This window comes from Vulpes lagopus, chromosome 2, assembly GCF_018345385.1.
Source record: "Vulpes lagopus strain Blue_001 chromosome 2, ASM1834538v1, whole genome shotgun sequence".
Lineage (NCBI taxonomy): Eukaryota > Metazoa > Chordata > Mammalia > Carnivora > Canidae > Vulpes > Vulpes lagopus.
This window is the reverse complement of record NC_054825.1, coordinates 105660879-105679065: the sequence shown is the minus strand read 5'-3', so window position 1 is coordinate 105679065 and position 18187 is coordinate 105660879. Positions and strand designations below refer to the sequence as shown.

The 18187-nt window shown below is 44.1% G+C and overlaps 1 protein-coding gene across 1 annotated transcript in view; it reads right to left on the bottom strand.

Annotated features, from left to right (window-relative positions):
• The window catches only part of FNDC1 (fibronectin type III domain containing 1), a 101700-nt gene that overhangs the window by 76165 nt on the left and 7348 nt on the right, over positions 1-18187 (bottom strand).

The following is an 18187-nucleotide window of genomic DNA, read 5'->3' as shown; positions in this document are numbered from 1 at the left end:
AACCCACAAGCTTTTATGTATTTTGGATAACTGTGGGTGGTAAATTTAAAACAAAAGTGAAACAAATCAAAACAAACCCTAGGCATTCTCTGGCTTGATTATGCTGCCTTGCTAGTGCAGGAATAACGAATTCAGAATGTGACATATTCTCCAGAGGCGTTCATATATCAAATAAGCTCTTAGTGTTTTATATGGTACAGTTAGACAATATTTAAAATAGCTCCAAGAAGAACAATGTAAAATTGTCATGATGAGAACAACTATCCACTGCATCCAAGGTGAGATAACAGAAGCATTCATTTCCACAAAGAAAACAAGCCAAGATCACCAACACCTTAAAAGGAAGATAAGCCTCTGGTTTATCTGCACATAGCTAATTTAAATGTTTCCATATTTGGTCCCAGAAGAAGAAAAACAAGTTATTAAGAAACACAATTATATTTTAATCTTCAGTTATGAGGTTCCATAAAAGTATTCATGATTTTCAAAAATAACCCAAAAAAACATAACATTTGTCAAACAACATCTCTCAGCTCACATTGTAATGGATCCCACAACATTACAGTATAAATATACGCTAAACGTTCACATAACAGTCAAATTTTAGGCAAATCTGGATCTGAAACTGTTTATTCAATGATGCAAGACACTCTCAGGAAAGAGAAAAGTAATCTTAAAAACCCAGAAACCTTTAAACTGAGTAGCATGAAGAAAAATGAATTTGGAACCTCATGGAAGAAGAGGAAGGAGGGTTTTGTGACAACACGTGGATTGGTTAGTATGTGACTTTAATACCAGGTGAAAATTCTGACCACAGATGATGCTAGCATGCATCACTCATTCCTCCCCAGACTGTCCCACTACCTCAGGAGTAAACAGATGAGAAGAGGAGAGAACACGTGCAACTCCACTCAAAGAAATCTAAGAAATGAAAAAGAAGAGAATGAACCTGATCATTTCAAAGCAGTAAAGAAAGGGGTGCCTGTTTTGGAGATAAAAGCATGTTGTCAGACTATGGGCACGAACCAAAACCTCCAAAGCTTCCCCTCCCCAATTCCAGGAATGAGGGTCCCATAAACCCACGATGGGAGAAATCATAGACAAGAAACCTAGCGCTTTATGTGAAATGTGGAGCTGAGGAGACCGTACGTGCAGCACGTTGGTGATTTTCTGGGCACTTACTAGCAATCGTGGCTACTCTCTACAATAATTCTCATGTACCCCCTCCTCACCCACAAGAAACCTGCTAGGACTTACTTAGCCAGAGGACTGGGGGTCGGTGGCTTCTCTTGGTTCCCTTTATTTCTCTCAAGGCTTCACTACAAAAACCTCTCCTCCTTCCCCGCCATCTGACTAGCTTTTTCTAGCTGTGATCCCTCTTCCCCCAGTAGCAGCACTCAATCCCAGGAACCCAATATTTCACACTGACAAGGTGTGCAAGAGCAAAGTAGGGTCCCCCCAAACAACAAAGGGATGCTCCTGGTTGGGGGATGCTCCCAAGGAAGAAAATAAATGAATGACTACGTGAACAACGTTTTTCTTTACAGTTCAATTCCAAATCTTCCTTAAGAAAAGTTAGTTCCCAGATGGACAGCTAAAACAAGAGGCCTGTGACACCCCCGCACCGTTACGTTTTTTTCTTGGGTGCTCGAGATTCCATCAGTACACAACTGCCTGGGCCTGAAAACAACTGACTTTCATTACTGATCATCTGAGAAGAAGAACAGTTGATAAATATCTTCATTGCTCTTCCCAGCTCTGCCTTGCATCTATCCTTGGACGCAGCATAGAAGAACTTCCAACTCGCATGAGAATCCACATTCAGACGGTTGTATCTGAATACAAGCCCAGCATATGGGGAGACACTCAAAACCTCCGAGGAGCTCCAGTTAAGATGCACAAAATAAAGTGCAAGAGGGAAGGACCTCCAGGTTGCCAAAACCCAATGATTCTCATTTCACTGTGCTGACACGATCAGAGCTTCCAACTGGGTCCATGCACAAATTTGTTTGTTCTCCCACTGCCAATGATCAAGCACCATCACTGTGTCTTCACTTGATAATTGCCTGAGCCAACATTTGTCTGCTGAGAGAAAGGCCATATGGTGTGCAACTACTTTAAATGGGAGAGGACAGTGGACAGACAGAGGGGGCTTTGGAGTGCCCACCATCCACTGCCCACTGATCCAAGCACCAAACCCTACATGACAGGAGGTGCTCAGAATACACACAACCTGGGAGGGTCATTTTCAAACTCCGTACTACAGAAGAGAAAAGAAGGCTGGGAGCAAGGAGGTTAGGGTTCACCCAGAGTCACACAGCTGCACCCGGGCAGGAGCCAAATGCAAACCCTGCTTTGTCCAGTTCCAAAGCCCGGCTTTCCCTGCCGCTCCCCCCAACCCAGCTTACGGACCCTCAGAACCCACCCCTGCTCAGACATGACCTGTGATCGTTGCCATTGAAAATTAATTAGGGAAAAAAAAGAAAAAAAGGAAAAGAAAGAAAATTAATTAGAAAGCCACCACCCTTCTAAAACAAACTGTGAAGCCTCCATAGTTGTGTTTACCATCTTCTCCACCACACCACTTTCCTCCCTGGGGAGCACTCCTGCCCCCCACCCCACACACACTCAGGGCAGCTTGTGTTAGGTTTTCTCATCCTCCCCTCTCTCCAGAAAGAATGGAAGAAGTGGACAATGTGCTCTTTCAGGGGCATTTGCATTGCTATGACAAAACCTATGACCAAATGACTTTTCTAGTAGTGACATTTGAAGCCTTAGAGAGTCTCCTAACAAGGGGATTTTTTAGCACAAAGGCCTTTGGGAGACCCGGAAATCACTTACAAAGCAGCCTTAGGGTCACCCTCCTTAAGATCTGTCCTGAATTTAAGGTTTTCCTAAGGCCTTAGGCCAATCTACCAGGACGCTTCCTCCTACCCTTTCCCCAGCACAGGCAAACTGGGCCATATGGTGGCTTGATTAGCAGATATTTCCACTCCCTGGATTGTCATCAGCTTTGCTATTTCACAGTGATGTCATTTTTGATGCTTTCTAGTGAATATCATCTGCGTCCCGCTCAGAAAGAACTAGAGGCAGAGAAGAAGAGGGGGCCTGGATAGAAAGCAGTCTTTGCTGCCTTGCCGGCCCCACCCAGAGCCCCTCATGCCTGAGCTCTGAGCAAACTCATCAAACCAGCATCTATCTGGGCAAGCACAAATCAATGTGCATGCACTTGGATTACTTGACAGAAAGCTTCTTCTTGGGACTAGAAATGTGACAGCACGTTCTACTCCTGATGATTGTTTTCTAGTTCTCCTGATTTCATTCCTTAAATGTAAAGTAAAGGCAGAAAAGCTGTGAAATTGGTCTCTGGGTCTGCAGATGGCCTTCTGGTTCTGTGTTGTGGGATCAGTATTCTGGGAGCATAAGGGTGAAATATGACAAACTGATTCCTGATTTAGTCTAACTGGTCTTAGAAACTTAGAACAGACCGCCCTCTCTGCTAGAGAAATGCAGCACACAACCTTGTGTAATAGTTTTTCATATTCTTGTCTGATAAAGATGATACCAGGTACATCCTTTAAAGCTGTATATCCCATGAACTGCTTCTCTAAAAAAGAAAAAGGACAAACCCATAAGTTCCTATACAATAGGAATTCTATGGCCCAAGAGGGGGAATGCTGGGAGGTAGCCTCACGGAGCCTGCACAACATGTTAGGGACTTGATAAACTGTTTTTTTCCTTCTCCCCAGGATGTAAAATGAGGAAATGAGCTTAAGCTGCAGCCCAAGTAATTTTAGGTTAGGTAAAAAGAATTTCCTGTCCATGTCTTTTCCCATTTCTCGCCATTCAAGGTGTCTTTGAAAGGAGCAGATGGAAGCTAGTAGAGTATGCTATGACTCCAGCAATTTCATACCATGACAAAGTCACTTCCATAGTTCATGACAGTAAAGATTATCTAGATTCAAGAATATTTTGACAGGTATCAAGTGACAGTAGTATTTTGGTGATCTTTCAGATACCGGGCAATTGCCCAGCCAGACATTTCTGAGCCACAGTTCCCATGAGACCTCTACTGGCTTGTGCAGGAACAGACATCAAGGACAGAGTCCGCACCTAGAGCTGTTATTCTGGTCCAGCTCCAAACTTTAGGTTTTATCCAAATGGGCTCTTGGAGGCCAGTTTGGTTCAAAGGTCAAAGTATGGATCCATTTCTGCTCAAAGATGGATACCAAAATTCCAATGGCTCTAGGATGTCTGCCCTTGGAAGGTCTTCAGCTTCTGCAGAGTGACCTCAAGGGATTCTCCAGAACTGACAAATGCCCTCAGGATGCCACAACTAGGTTCCCAGGACCAGGCTGGCCTGCCCACCATCTGCAGGGCCCATTTCTCACAGTGGACAGTGGCATAATATCTCATCTGCCCCTTGCTCACCTTCCCACTCTGGCATCTATCTTTCTTGACACCAGATATTGACCACACACCTGGTCCTCACTTAATGGCTGATGGACTGAAGAAAAAGATGTTAGATTTCAGACTCATAAGGTCAACCAGGATTTCCAATCCAAATGCCTCTAAAGACTAGGAAGATCAAGCAAAAGGAGTAGTGTCCACTGTGTCTAAAGGTACAATTTAGTCTCACTTTAGGTACAGGTCAGTTCAAGGACTCATATCTCACTGCCAAACCTCCCTCAGTCCCCTGAGAGGTGTAAAGGCTCTGAAAAAAAAAAAACTGGCCTGGTTCCAAGGAAAAAAAGAAGCTCCATCCCAGGACGGCCTTGGGGAGGGGAATGTGGGATGCTACATAGCCCTTGGCTACTAGGAAAACCAATGACTGCCATATGTCCAGCACTGGCTTCACCATCCCAGACCAACTGTCCCTACTGCCTATTTGATAGTCTCATGTGAGTTCCAAATGGAACATGTTTAAAGTGAAACTCAGAGTCTCACTTCTCACTACCTTGGTTCAGACATCACTGCCCATCCTTAAGTGTATAGGCATATCCATGACAATTAAAAATACATATTTTCCTAGAAAGGGAATTCCATGAAGGGCTATTTCTCAGAATAAAGGGAAGGAAGATTCAGAAGCAGCTGATAAAATAAATCAATGGTAAAAGTAATCCAAAATGGACACATAGAGAAATCATGCTTTGAAGACAACTCAAAACACTAACTGGATCTATCTGGATCCAAAGCGTTATTTTTGTTTGTTTCTTTGTTTCATTTTACTTTAAAAAAAAATAAGATAGTGACTTCCGTTTACTCCCCTTATAGGTGAAAAATCAAAGTATTGGGTTTATTATTGATAAGGTTACCTTTTTTTTTTTTAAGATTTTATTTATTCATTCATAGACACACAGAGAGAGAGGCAGAGACACAGGCAGAGGGAGAAGCAGGCTCCACGCAGGGAGCCCGATGTGGGACTCGATCCCGGGGTCTCCAGGATCGCACCCCAGGCTGCAGGCGGCGCCAAACCACTGCACCACCAGGGCTGCCTGATAAGGTTACATTAGAGAGGATGGATCTAATGTGTGACCATCCCCATGCTTCCTATCTCCCTGTCCTCCTCACTTCCAGGCCCTCAGGTGAACACAGAGGGGAGAGCTGAGCCTATGGAGCAGACCCCCTCAGGGTCGCTGCCTCACAGGTGGGGAGAGAGCAACAGGCCTGAGCCACAACCCAGTGCCTTCCCACGTGGAAGCAGGAATGGAGCCTAGTGCAGCTTTCTGCAGGAAGGCAGACCCCAAGAGGAGATTCACATGTCTATGTCTCCTAACCCATTAATGCCATGGAGTAGGGAAAGTAGACCAATGGGGACTGGGCTCTAACCACTCACCCCTCAGATATAGCAAGCCTCAAGGAGGACAGGATAAGGACAGATACCAGAAGCCAAACATGAGAAGAAGAAAATGGAAATCCCCTTAACATCTCTGGAAGGCTATTCCCTGGCCCCAGTGGGCATGACCATTAACCTAAGGTCAAGTTGTGGCTGCCTCTTCAGAGTGAGGATCATGACCACTTGCCCACCTTCATGGGTCTCCCCAGTACTAATCACTGTCCCACTATTATCCTCCTGGGGTTACAGATGGGGACCACTCTAGCCCCCAAAAGGCTCTGAAATGAGGAAGGCTCATTCTTTAGCCAACTCCAAAGCCACACTGCCCTTTAGGCTGAAAATTCACCCCTACATGTCCTTTCCCAATCCCATATTTTGTCTGGTCCATGCTGTCCAAAATAGCCCACCAGAGTTTAAGCAATGAGATGAAATGATTTCATACACATATTCTGACAATACAACACCAGCAATATAAAAATGTTCCAATTTGAAGTCCTTCTCATTTCGAAATTCCCAAGGAAAATTCAGAGTCCAAGAGTGAAACTTTCCTGGTCTTACAGCTTACAATCTAAAGAAATTAAAGTCTAAGTTTCTTTCCACTCTAGCTTCCTGTTTTGTCTAGCCCCGGCCAGAGGAGATTCATCAAGTACCCAGATGGAGTCAGGACTCCCTCGGCAACTGCAGCCCCCACCATCCTTCACTGGAGTTGGTGTGAATTCTTCAGAATTCCCTGAAGTCAAAATAATAAAATCCAAAGTCTTCCACTTGCCTATATTCTCAAAGAGCCCCAAGACCTTAAAGTCTCTGTGAGGCAGCAAATCCAAAATGTGCAGTATAAAGGACACATTATTTTTGTCTATCCAATGAAGCCTCCTCCAATTTTGGCAACAGACTTCTGTTCATGTGAGCTTGGATGGCTTGGAGACTTCACTGGAATCATTCTAACTGGAGCTAGACCTTGGGCACCGCCTCTGCTTTCCAGTCATGAGGCTGTGAAGGGAGCATCCTAGAATTGCTGGTGACAGCTCTCATGTCATATGGAGAAGAAACCAGAGACAGAGAGAAAGTCCACAGGCAGTTAGAGCCCTGGTTCTAGGGCTTAACCCTTAAGGCCAGCTTAACCCCTGCACTGCCCAATGTACAACTCCACAAAGCAATGAATTCTGGGATTTAAATGAGCTAAAGTTGGGTTTCTGCCCCTTGCCATCAAACCCTGATTGATTAATTAAGATCTTCTCTGAAAGTCAAAAATAACTTTCTGAAGCTACCCCAGTAACCAGTACATTTAAGTTACAACAGGCTGCCAGTGTGCAGACACACCCAAAGAAACTAAGGCAAATACCAGCCAGGGATGACTGCCATTCCTAGCTGAGTGCTCCATGCAGCCCACCCAGTCTGGCAGTCAATGCTGAGGAGCAAGAGCGGACAACCTTGGTTAAGAAGGAAACCCCCCAAAGGAATGTTAAGAGCTTTTGAAATAAACTAGTCCCTTAAAATCCCCAAAATTCTAAAATTATTTCTTAAGTATACTCAGGATTGCTCTTTAATGCAACAAAACCTTCATGTTTATGTAAGTCTCCCTACTTGTCTTTGTTTGAAATTCAAGTTTTACTTTCCACTGGAAACCGCCAAATACTTCCCAGACTCTGAAATGAAGAAAACACAGATCTCATTGCAACCATGAGTGTTTGACCAAAAATCCAATCGATAAACCAGAAAAGGTAAGGATGTAAATGAGAGGGTAGGAATCAATGTGATCTACATCGTGGAGACTATAATTCCAAGGAAAGGTGGAAAAATCCAGCTATTGTCCATAAGATACCAGACAGCAGAGGAATAATCACAAATGTAGAAATATCCAGATGGTTGGCAACACATGGGCAAAACACTGGAACGCCCAGCCAACTTTTAATAATTTGTCAAATGGATGGAATTATATTTGCCAAATAATCATGACGCTCCCTTCAAAAACAAACAATAACAACAACAACAACAAAAATAGGGCAAGTACAGGTTGTTTTGCAACGGTGTAAGGTAAAACTGATACAAGTAAAACCTACATATGGCTGGTTGACTGCATTTTCCACCTGGAAGATTGGGGCTGGGTTGACACAGTCTGAGTCTTAAAATAATGGCCTGGCTCCTCTTCTGACATCTCACAATATGAATGGGGTTCAATAAAAGTGTTTTCCACAGTTGGCATGGCTCTCTGTGGATAACTGCTTAAAAAAATAAAACCTAGGTCTGGGAGTCTAGGTCTTTGGAGTCTTTTTTTTTTTTTTTTTAAGATTTTATTTATTTATTCATGAGAGACCTAGAGAGAGAGGTAGAGACATAGGCAGAGGGAGAAGCAGGCCCCCCATGGGGAGCCCGATGTGGGCCTCAGTCCCGGGACCCCGGGATCATGACCTGAGCCAAAGGCAGATGATCAACCACTGAGCCTCCCAGGTGCCCCTCTTTGGAGTCTTTAAACTTAAAAAACACTCCACAGAGCTGAAAGAACTCTGATGGAGCAAACAGAACCTCTGACCCCACCACGGGGAAGCCACACAGCACTGTCCTCACGTCAGAGAGAAACACCAAGGCAAGCAGATGTCCTGGGTCCTTTGGGGGATTGAGAGCAGCCAGGGCTCTCCAGACTCTATCCCTGGCTCACATTCCTCAAAACCCAATCCATCTTCCCTTGTCATGACGCGCTCCCCACATTACAGGGCTCTACCCCCATGCCCAACGTGTCCTGTCACGTACTCCCACTGAGGATGTACACAAGTAGAGACTCAGATTGCCTGGGGCAGCTCTGGTGCATGACTGGAGCATCCTGCCCCTCACTGCCCGCAGTCACCTAAGGATCAGAGGGACAAGCGAGGCCACTCGACTCAGTGTGTGCTCTGCTCACCTCTCCCCAGCCTCAGCTAAACCTGAGTTCCCTACAGCTGTCCCCAGACCCTCAGGCATATTCCAGTATTTTGATCACAACAAAGCATCATTTCATTCAGACTAAATGGTCAAATTCACATGCGTACATGCCAATGAGCTTATAAGGGCACTAGATGGTCACTGAATACAATTGTGAATCACATTTTTTCTCCATCAGCTCAAAGAAGCCAAATGGTGAAGCCATCCAAATCTCAAAATTCAAGCCACTGGCTAAACTTAAGTAGAGTTGTCTGGGTCTGTTTCTATCCTCTCCAGACAGTTAGCCCCGCCATCACCCGCCTCTGCCTCTGTGCAAGCATTCTCCACCTGGAGTGAGTTTCAGGTGGTCACAGGTCAAGAAAGAGGCAGTCTCACAAAATTGCTCTGCTGGGTCACTGGGGGGTGGGAGGGGGCAGTGTCCGAGCTGCACATAAGCTGGCCATGCCCTAGGCTGCCCAGCACTCCTGTCAGGGTATGGGAACTTCCCAAGGAAAGAGCCGCAATGCTGCATGGGCTATACTATAATTCTTTACTGTGTCCCCTTCTCCTTAGGAGTTGGCCTCCAAGCCCCCACCCAAGGCCACTTACACCCAACAAAGGCTGCCATTCAAATGCTATCTCGTTACCCTCAAGGGTTAATGGCTTCCTATTGGAAATTTCTGCCTAGAAGATTCTAGATTCTAGGTAGCTTGTTTTTATTGGGAAGAAAGTGAAAAGAGACCAGCAGAATGTCTATTAATATAGTTTACCTCACAGTATTCCCTTTCATTATCTTCCTTCCTCTCTGTCAGTCACCTTGGGAAAGATCTATAAAGTGAAAAATCACAAAAATGGAGACAACAAAATGAAGGAGCAAGTCATATTTTCAAGACAAGCAGGAAGTGGCAAAACTAAAGTCAAATTCTCCAGCCCAAAGAATACTCTTAAAGTGAATCCACCTTCTCTCTCAAGATGTCTTCTGAGATGCTATAGGTTGAATTTTTATTGTCTCATTCAAGAATGTCCAGTTTCCTAACTAATTTGTAACAGTTTAGAACTTGCCCTGAATTCAGAAAGTGTTCATGGTAGACTCTGTGGGTTGGGTACACAAGATCCATTCCTGACTTCTTCTTCCTCCCTTGTTTTCTTCCACAGTAGAAACTGGGATGCTAAATATTCATGACCCTTCAGCCTTCCAGGTAGCTAAGGGTGGTCATGTGACCAATTCTAGCCAATAACACAGATGAGAAAGTTACTACTACCACTTTTGGGAAAGCATTAGAAAGGGGTCAGGATCTGCTGTGGTGCGCTTTTGACCTTTTGCACCTTCCTGCCTTTCCCCCCTCTGGGATGTCAACATGACACCTACTGATTGATGTGCAGCCATCTGGGAACCTGAAGTGACAAGCCTGAGTATGATGACCTGGCCTGGGATGGCAGACTGGACAAATGGAAAGTTCCTGGTTAGCCTCTCTGCTCCTGAGTTTATTGAGCAGTGAGATAAACAATTCTTCTACCTGTTTAGCCACTGTTCATCAGATACTGTGCTTCCAGTAACCCAGTGCACTGCTACCTGGTATCATCATTTCTGGACCCATACAATCAAGTCACTTTTCCCCTTGATTTTCTAAATGAGAGCTGCTTTGCTTTAACTTTATTTCTGTTGTTGTCGTTAAGGGATCCACTCTGGGAATTTAATTTTGACAATGTCAATGCTTTATTTGTCAGTCTGCCACAGACTTGAGTCAGTACATCTGTCCAGAAAATGATGCAGCCAAAAATTAGAGTAAACTTAACCCACAGTGCGGGCAGAATTTGATCATTAGGATTTAGGGTTTGAAGGCTCTTGGCCATTTTATTCAGGGACTAATATAAGCAAAAGCTACTGTTTCAGAGAAAAAACAAGAATTCTTCCCCATCTAAGCCATCAGCTTTCCAAAATGACTTAGGAAAATGGAATTGGAGGGATTCCATAGATATATTTATTTATAATAACAATAAGAAAGCAAGAGACCCTAAAGGGCAAATGCCTATGGATTGGAAAGGAATACAGGACTCATGCCTGCTGTTGACTGGTATCGGAGATCCCACTAGACACCAGTACTTTCCAGGTTTTTGTGGGATCTTTTGCACATTCTTCAAATTCAGTTCGCAACTGAGAAATAGTTTCTCAAAGAATTACCATTGTTTGCTGGTCCAGCTTAAACTCAGCCTACTATAAACTGCTTGACATGCCAGCCAAAAAAAACTCCCTGAAAATTCATTCCTTTTCCCAAAATGTGAAAGTCATTGTCTAACTATGTTAAACACTCGGGCATTACTGTCACTGAAATCACCACTCATCTTACTCAGAAAGCTCCCTGAAAAATACCCTTAGAAGACAAGCCAAGCAAATGTTGCGGAGAGGCAGGTATGAAACAGAGAAAATGAAACAGACAAGACCAGAAGCCAATGACCACATGGACCCAATGACAGCTAAGACTACTAATAGTCATCTTTTAAGACATGCTTTAATATTTTAAAAATAAATATTTCAGATAATCCGTTAATGGTTATGAATGGGCATAGGCAAATAATCTATCAATGAAGAGAAAAAAAAGTGCTCAACACACCTCATGAGCAAGGAGTTTAGGTTTTAGAATGTGGCCATTTGTGATCAAGAAAAAACAGAGAGGAAAAAAAAGAAAAAAGAAAAAACAGAGAGGGAAGCAAAGAAGAAAGGAAATGAACATTTGTTATATACCCATTTAGTAAGAGTCAGACATCTCATTTATTTCTGCAACAGGCATATATAGAATATCTACTATGTGTCAGATTCTGAGCTAGGCATTGGGGATTTAGAGGTGATTAAAAAGAATTCTATATTATCATAAGGTAATCTTGAATCTCCATAAAAATTGTATCAACTCTACTTTGGTATCCTCATTTTTATAAATTTTTATAAATGACGAAACTGAGCCTCATGGAGTTACGTGACTCCCCAGGGGCACACAGCTACTAAGTTACAGTGGTCAAACCCAGACCAATCCAAAACCAAAGACCATGCTCTTTGTACTAATCTTTGTTGCCTCTCAGTTGCAGTTATAACTTAAAGGGATAAATGTGGGCCTGGAGAAAAATCAGAACCAAAGGTATAAAACTGAAAGTTATTGAGGTGCCTGGGTGGCTCAGTCGGTTGAGTGTCCGACTCTTGATCTCAGCTCAGATCTTGATCTCACAGTTGTGAGTTGGAGCCTGCATTGGACTCTGTGCTGGGCGTGGAGCCTAGTTTAAAAAAAAACAACTGAAAGTTATCAGTGGCATCAAAATTCATGGAGATACATGAGGTCATGTGCTGAGTGAACACCTATAAATATTACGAAGAGTCCAGGTTGCCAAACCTTCATCTCTTGGTCCTTGACTTATTCTACATCCAACAGCAGCTGAGCCTTTCTCCTAGAAGTACCTCTTCTCCTATCTTTCCTGTCCCCACAGTTACCTGCCTTCCAGGATATCATCCTCCCTGGTTTCTCTTCCACATCTCCTCCACCAGAATTCAAATGTTAGAGTGCTTCCGAGTCCAGCTTCTGGCCCTCCCTCTTCTCTGCATGCACCACCCTCCCTCTGTCTTCTCTCCCTCCTTACCACATCTAGTTCTTTGATTGAAAATTCCATCCATGCAGTGATGGCCCCCAAATTCATAACTCTAGCCCTGGCCTTTCCTTTTTTTTTAAGATTTTATTTATTTGAGATAATGAGACAAAGACAGCATAAGCAAGGGGAAGGACAGAGGGAGGGAGAGAAGCAGACTCCCCACTAAGCAGGGAGCCCATCGCGGGGTCCTCGATTCCAGGACCCCAAGATCATGAACTTGAACCTAAGGCAGATGCTTATCCAACTGAGCCACCCAGGTGCCCCTGGCTTTTCCTTCAAGCTCCAGTGTGTCCAACAGTGTATGTGACATCTCCAGTGGGACCCAAAGAACATAGATGTTGGAAGGATGATATCTAATTTGAACTACTAGTTATAAAGAAGAGAACCAGGAAAAAAGTTCCATCATGGAGAACAGAAGTGGAGAGATTTACAGGAATAAGGGAATGTCTGTTAGTGCCTAGTCCAAAAAAGTCTGAGAAGAGTCCGTTTTTCACCACGTGTAATTAGGATGGGTCCACCCCTACTCAAGTCCTCAAAGCAAATATGCCAACAAAGTTTCTCTCAGAAAATATCAAACTTAATTACTTCCTTTTCTACAACTAATCTCAAAGGACTGATAGGAGAATAAAATGTGAAAGAAAATTGTAAGGCACTCACCTAATGTGGGAGAAGGAAGAGCCATAGAGGGGCTGATGTCACCAATTCAAACCCAATAGAAAATGACCCAGCATGACTCCTAGCATGGGAGCTCTTGGTCAATTCTCTATCCTCATGTGGCAGGACTGGGCTTGGGGTCTTCATTTTCCTCAACCTTAGGAAATAGTCTCTGAGTTGAATTTTAAAATCTTAAAGAGTTGAAAGGAAATCTAGATAATCTAATCAACGTCCTTTTTTTTTTTTTTTCAATCTACTTATTGATTCTGTGCCCACAATGGTCTGCAGTAGTTTCGGTGATCAGACAGGTCTACCTAGTTCACTTCCCACACATTCCTCCATCTTCAAAGGTAAATTTCTGTGACTGTGTTCCTCAGCTGGGTGACACAAAGTTAGCATGCCAGATGCTGCCCTGGAAATACAAGTGAATAAATTCATGGGTGTATAAATAAGAAAGGCAGTGGTCTTCAGTCTTTTGAGGGAAGCACTGTATGGGCACATGAAAAGAAGGGGAAGCATATCCGACATTTAATACCAACTTAGTGCTCTAACAATGAACGTGATCAGGGCTCAGAGGGGTAAGGAAAGGAAGTCTTTCTCGAGTTAGGATGAGCAGAGAACAAAGTATGACATTGGTGGGATTCAGGGAGGGCCTTTGCCGGAGACTTCCCCCATGTGTGGGAGACCTCCCTCATTTGTGGGAGACCTTCCCCCATGTATGGGAGACCAGGCCAGTGCTTTTCACAGCTTGAATTCTAAGAGGACATTTAATTGAGTGCTTTCTGTAACTTTAACCCAGCTTACCCTTTACACCTGAGAATGCTCTGAATTGCTTCCTATAATGATAACTCATTACAACTTCAGAGCATCAGCGGATCCCACAGAATTCATCCCAAAGACCCCTAAGTCAAAATCCTCATGTTCTCCAAGAGAGACATGTGATTAATCTGCTCAGACAATAGCCCATGTCTCACCTCCAAGATTTCTTCCTTCCTAGGTATTAGGGTCAAAATGTGGTGATTACATGACTATAAAATAAAATCAGCCTGGGTCTCAGGGAAGTTGGGGAGCATAGTGTTTTCTACCCTTCTTTTCTCTTTCCCTTGACTGTGGTTTGCTCAGCTATCTGTAGATACCTATGTGGATTCTGAGAGTTATTAATCATAAGAAGGTTTCAATTCTCCCCATCTATCAGAAAATAATAGAAGGAAATCACTAGGTAAGGTGAAAAATGTGAAAGAAAGAAGAAAGAAAGAAAGAAAGAAAGAAAGAAAGAAAGAAAGAAAGAAAGAAAGAAAGAGAGAGAAAGAAATAGAGCAAGGCCAGTGCATGTTACAACAGAAAAGGACATGACATTTTTTATAATATAAAGAATGTCAAAAAATTAGATATTCTATGAAGGGGAAGGCTGCCTTACCTCACCACCTAGAGGTCTCGACTAGAGACTACATTTAGATAAGAGAAAGACAGTGGTGTGTCTCAAATATAGATGGAGTGAACATTAAAGTGTGAGGGAAAATGTAGATTGAGTGAATATTAAGGTGCAGCCACCAGGCAAAGTCCTCACACTAATTTGCTGATTTCTCTTGCTAATCTTACAATTTTATGTATGTCAGTGTAAAAACATTCAGAACTTAACTCTATACCTGACAAATAGATGTTGATTAGAAAGTACTAGATGATCCTGTATTGCTACACATCACATTCAATGCCATTATTTATTGCTACATCAATCCCCACTTTATTATTAAGTCTTTGTATTCTATGCCTCAGAGCCTAGCATAGTCACTGGCCATAGAAGATCTGAGTTAATTACTTAATTATCTACTTTATGAATGAAGGATAGAGCCAGGCTTGATCTATGAATTAGGCCTACTGATTGTGCATAGGTCTTTGGAAATCTGGGTTGGCAGGTTGACAGTTCAGCACAGAGTACAATGCAGTGACTCATGTCTTCCTACGGCTCAACTATGGCCCACTGTTGGAAGCTGCTAGAATTCTTTCACCTACTGAAAAGGAATTGTGTTGGTAGGCATACCATATGTTGTGGGTTGAACTGTGTCTCCCCAAAAGCTATGTTGAGTGCTAATGCCCAATACCTGTGAATGTGATTTGGAAGTAGGGTTTTTGCAGTTGTAATCAAGTTAAGATGACATTATGCTTGATTAGGGTTGGCTATGATCCAGTCTGACCAATATCCTTATAAGAAGACACACAGGGATAAAACTATATGACAAGGGAGACAAGAGAATCGAGTGACACATCTATAAGCCAGGGAACATCAAGGATTGCTGGAAACCACCAGTCGCTAAGAGGAGGCAAGGATGGATTCTTCTCTAGAGCCTTCAGACAGAGTATGACCCTGCCCTGCAGATTTCAGATTTCCAGCCTCAAAAACTATGAGAGAATAAATTTATATTGTTTAAACCCACCCAGTTTGCAGCCCTTTATATGGCAGTACTAGGAAACTAGTATCCCATGTAAATATAATTCTTCACTCCAGCTGCTTATGGACTTTCAATACAAGCCAACACTCTTCAAAACTCACTAGCTGGCCTCACAGTGTTATGGTAAGAGGCAGGGCACAACAGCAGGCTGCTGTCAGGTCATGTACATAAATATATTTAGTGTATATCACATGTGATCAACACCAAAGAAAGCACATTTAATCATTCAGCAAATATTTACTAAGCATCTACTAAGTTCCAAAGGCAGCATTCTAGGCAATGAAGAGACTTCAGTGAATAAAACCAACAAAATGTCCTGCTCTTATGGAGCTGATTTATGGTCCAATGGAGGACAACAGGCAATTCTCAAATACGAAAACAAAATAAATGAACTATCAGATGGGGCTAACGGTTGTGGAGAAAATAAAACCAGGATAAGAAGTGCTGGGGAGTAGGGGTAGGATTATACTGTTAAATTGGGGAGGAAGTGGTCATGTAAGGCCTTCTGAGATGTTGCATAAAGAATCTGAAGACAGTGAGGAAGGTACCTATAGATGCTTATGCAATGTTGTTCAGGCAAAAAAAAAAAAAAAAAACAACACCCCAGTAAGTGCAAAGACACTGGAGCTGGAAGGTCCCTAGCACATTAGAGAACCAGCAAGGAAGCTTCCTCAGAAGCACATTTTAAAATGCTGTTTTTAGGAAATAGTCTTTTATGCCTACAGTGGAGTCCAAAACCCTGACCGTATGCTTGGGGAAACGAGCACGCCAAGGTAGACTCCTGATAAATGATCACGGAAAGTATGCTCGGAAACTGAGCCACGACAAACACAACAGACCACCTGGGTCTCTGTGTCCTGCTCAAAGTGTTCTGCTTTCTAGGTGGAAGCACCTGCGTGGCACCATCACGGTCGGGAGAGACTGAGCCTCCTGTGTAGGGGATTTTATTCTATAAAATGCTGCCCCACTGAGATGGTGCCACTAAGAAGGCAGTGTGCCCCCCAGCAGCAGCCCCTGGCTGGGGTCTTCGGAAGGCCACCCTCACCTGTCCTGGCTGAGCTTGCTGCTCCCCCTGACACTAGGGGTCCCTGGCCTCTCCACCTGCCCCGCACTGTGGGTTCTGGCTGCGGTGACTGGCAGTGGGATTTCACTCGCAGACAAACGTGGCATCACCCCATATTAGCCATCACTGGGCTCCCCACCTGGCTGGCTCACTGCAATGAAACCTAGTCTAGCCACAGCCTTCTGCCAAGGACCCTACAGGCTCATCCTCCTCCATGTCCGCTGGCTTAAACCAACTACCTATCCATGACATAACAGCTGTCAGACCCTGGAACCAGTGGATGCTTAGGTGGCCCTCAGAGTGGAATGTCACTATTTAGACACTATTTCACTAAAAGCCTGCATAAATTATACACATTGATTTCCTCATTTCCAAGTCACCCACCGCCTGCATGAACTCCTAAAATTACTCACATGGTTTTTTTCCCTTGGAAACCGCACTGAATTCTGTCCACAGAACCACCCTCGACCCCCAAGCCATTGTATTCAGCTGTTCAGTACTCCCATCTTAACTAGAAAGTCTACCACTCTGCCCACATGTGAAGGCATGAGTCTCCCAGTAACTTGGAACCCATTCCAAAATGGCACTGTTCTAGAACATTTCAGACAGGACTGAAGGTAAAGACAGTAGTTAGGAGCTATCAGCTTGGCCTATAATGTAATGAAGAAACCCCCAAAGCCTCAAATAAGTAAGCAGATGTCAAAGAACCCTCTCCCCACTCCTGCCTCTACTCAGTGGCTGTGTGACCTCCCACCATGGACACACCTTCAATGGCCATGGCTACTTTGGACTATGGTCCAACTCCAGGACCGTGCTGAGCTGCCTACTGCTGACCCTTCCAGTCCTGAATGTCACCATTCTCCCAGGATGTCACTTTACAAGAGCCACCAGAGAACTCATGTTTCTTCAAATGTGTCACCAGGCTCCTCGCTCCTCTGTGCCCTCACACACGACACGGTGTTCCTCCCCCTGAAATGTCCTTCCTTGCTCTCCTTCTCTAACTAATGCCCAGTCCCCTCCTCATAGCCCAGCTCCAACATGGCTGTCCTGGATTTCCAGTCCCATTCCCCCCAGGGACTGTCCTAACGTGCACCATCCTGTGTGCACCTCCCCTCCACCTGCCTCCACCTATGCATCTGGACAGAGGGACTGTGTATTGGACTTGGTATCGCTGCACCGGACATACACTGATGTTGCCAACTGAATGAATGAACGGATGGATGGCCTTTAAATGGAGACTCACACAGAGTTTGAGCCAGAGGGGCCCTTAGCCGTGTCCACAGTCCCGTCCCATCCTCTCACTTTGCAGATGAGAAACAGGCCAGCCGAATTATGACCCGCCCAAGTTCACACAGTGCAAATTAGCAGCTGGCTCAGGCAAAGTGAACATGGGCGGAGAGACGTGACACTATAAAATAATCTCTCAAAAGCCAATCCCAGCCTTTACTTTTTAAAAAGACTTTATTTATGTGTTCATGAAAGAGAGAGAGGCAGAGACAGAGGCAGAGGGAGAAGCAGGCTCCATGCAGAGAGCCTGATGTGGGACTCGATCCCAGGATCGCGGGATCACGACCTCAGCTGAAGGCAGACGCTCAACCGCTGAGCCACCCAGGCGTCCCAAATCCCAGCCTTTAGAGAACACTTTTTTCTGAGACGTTC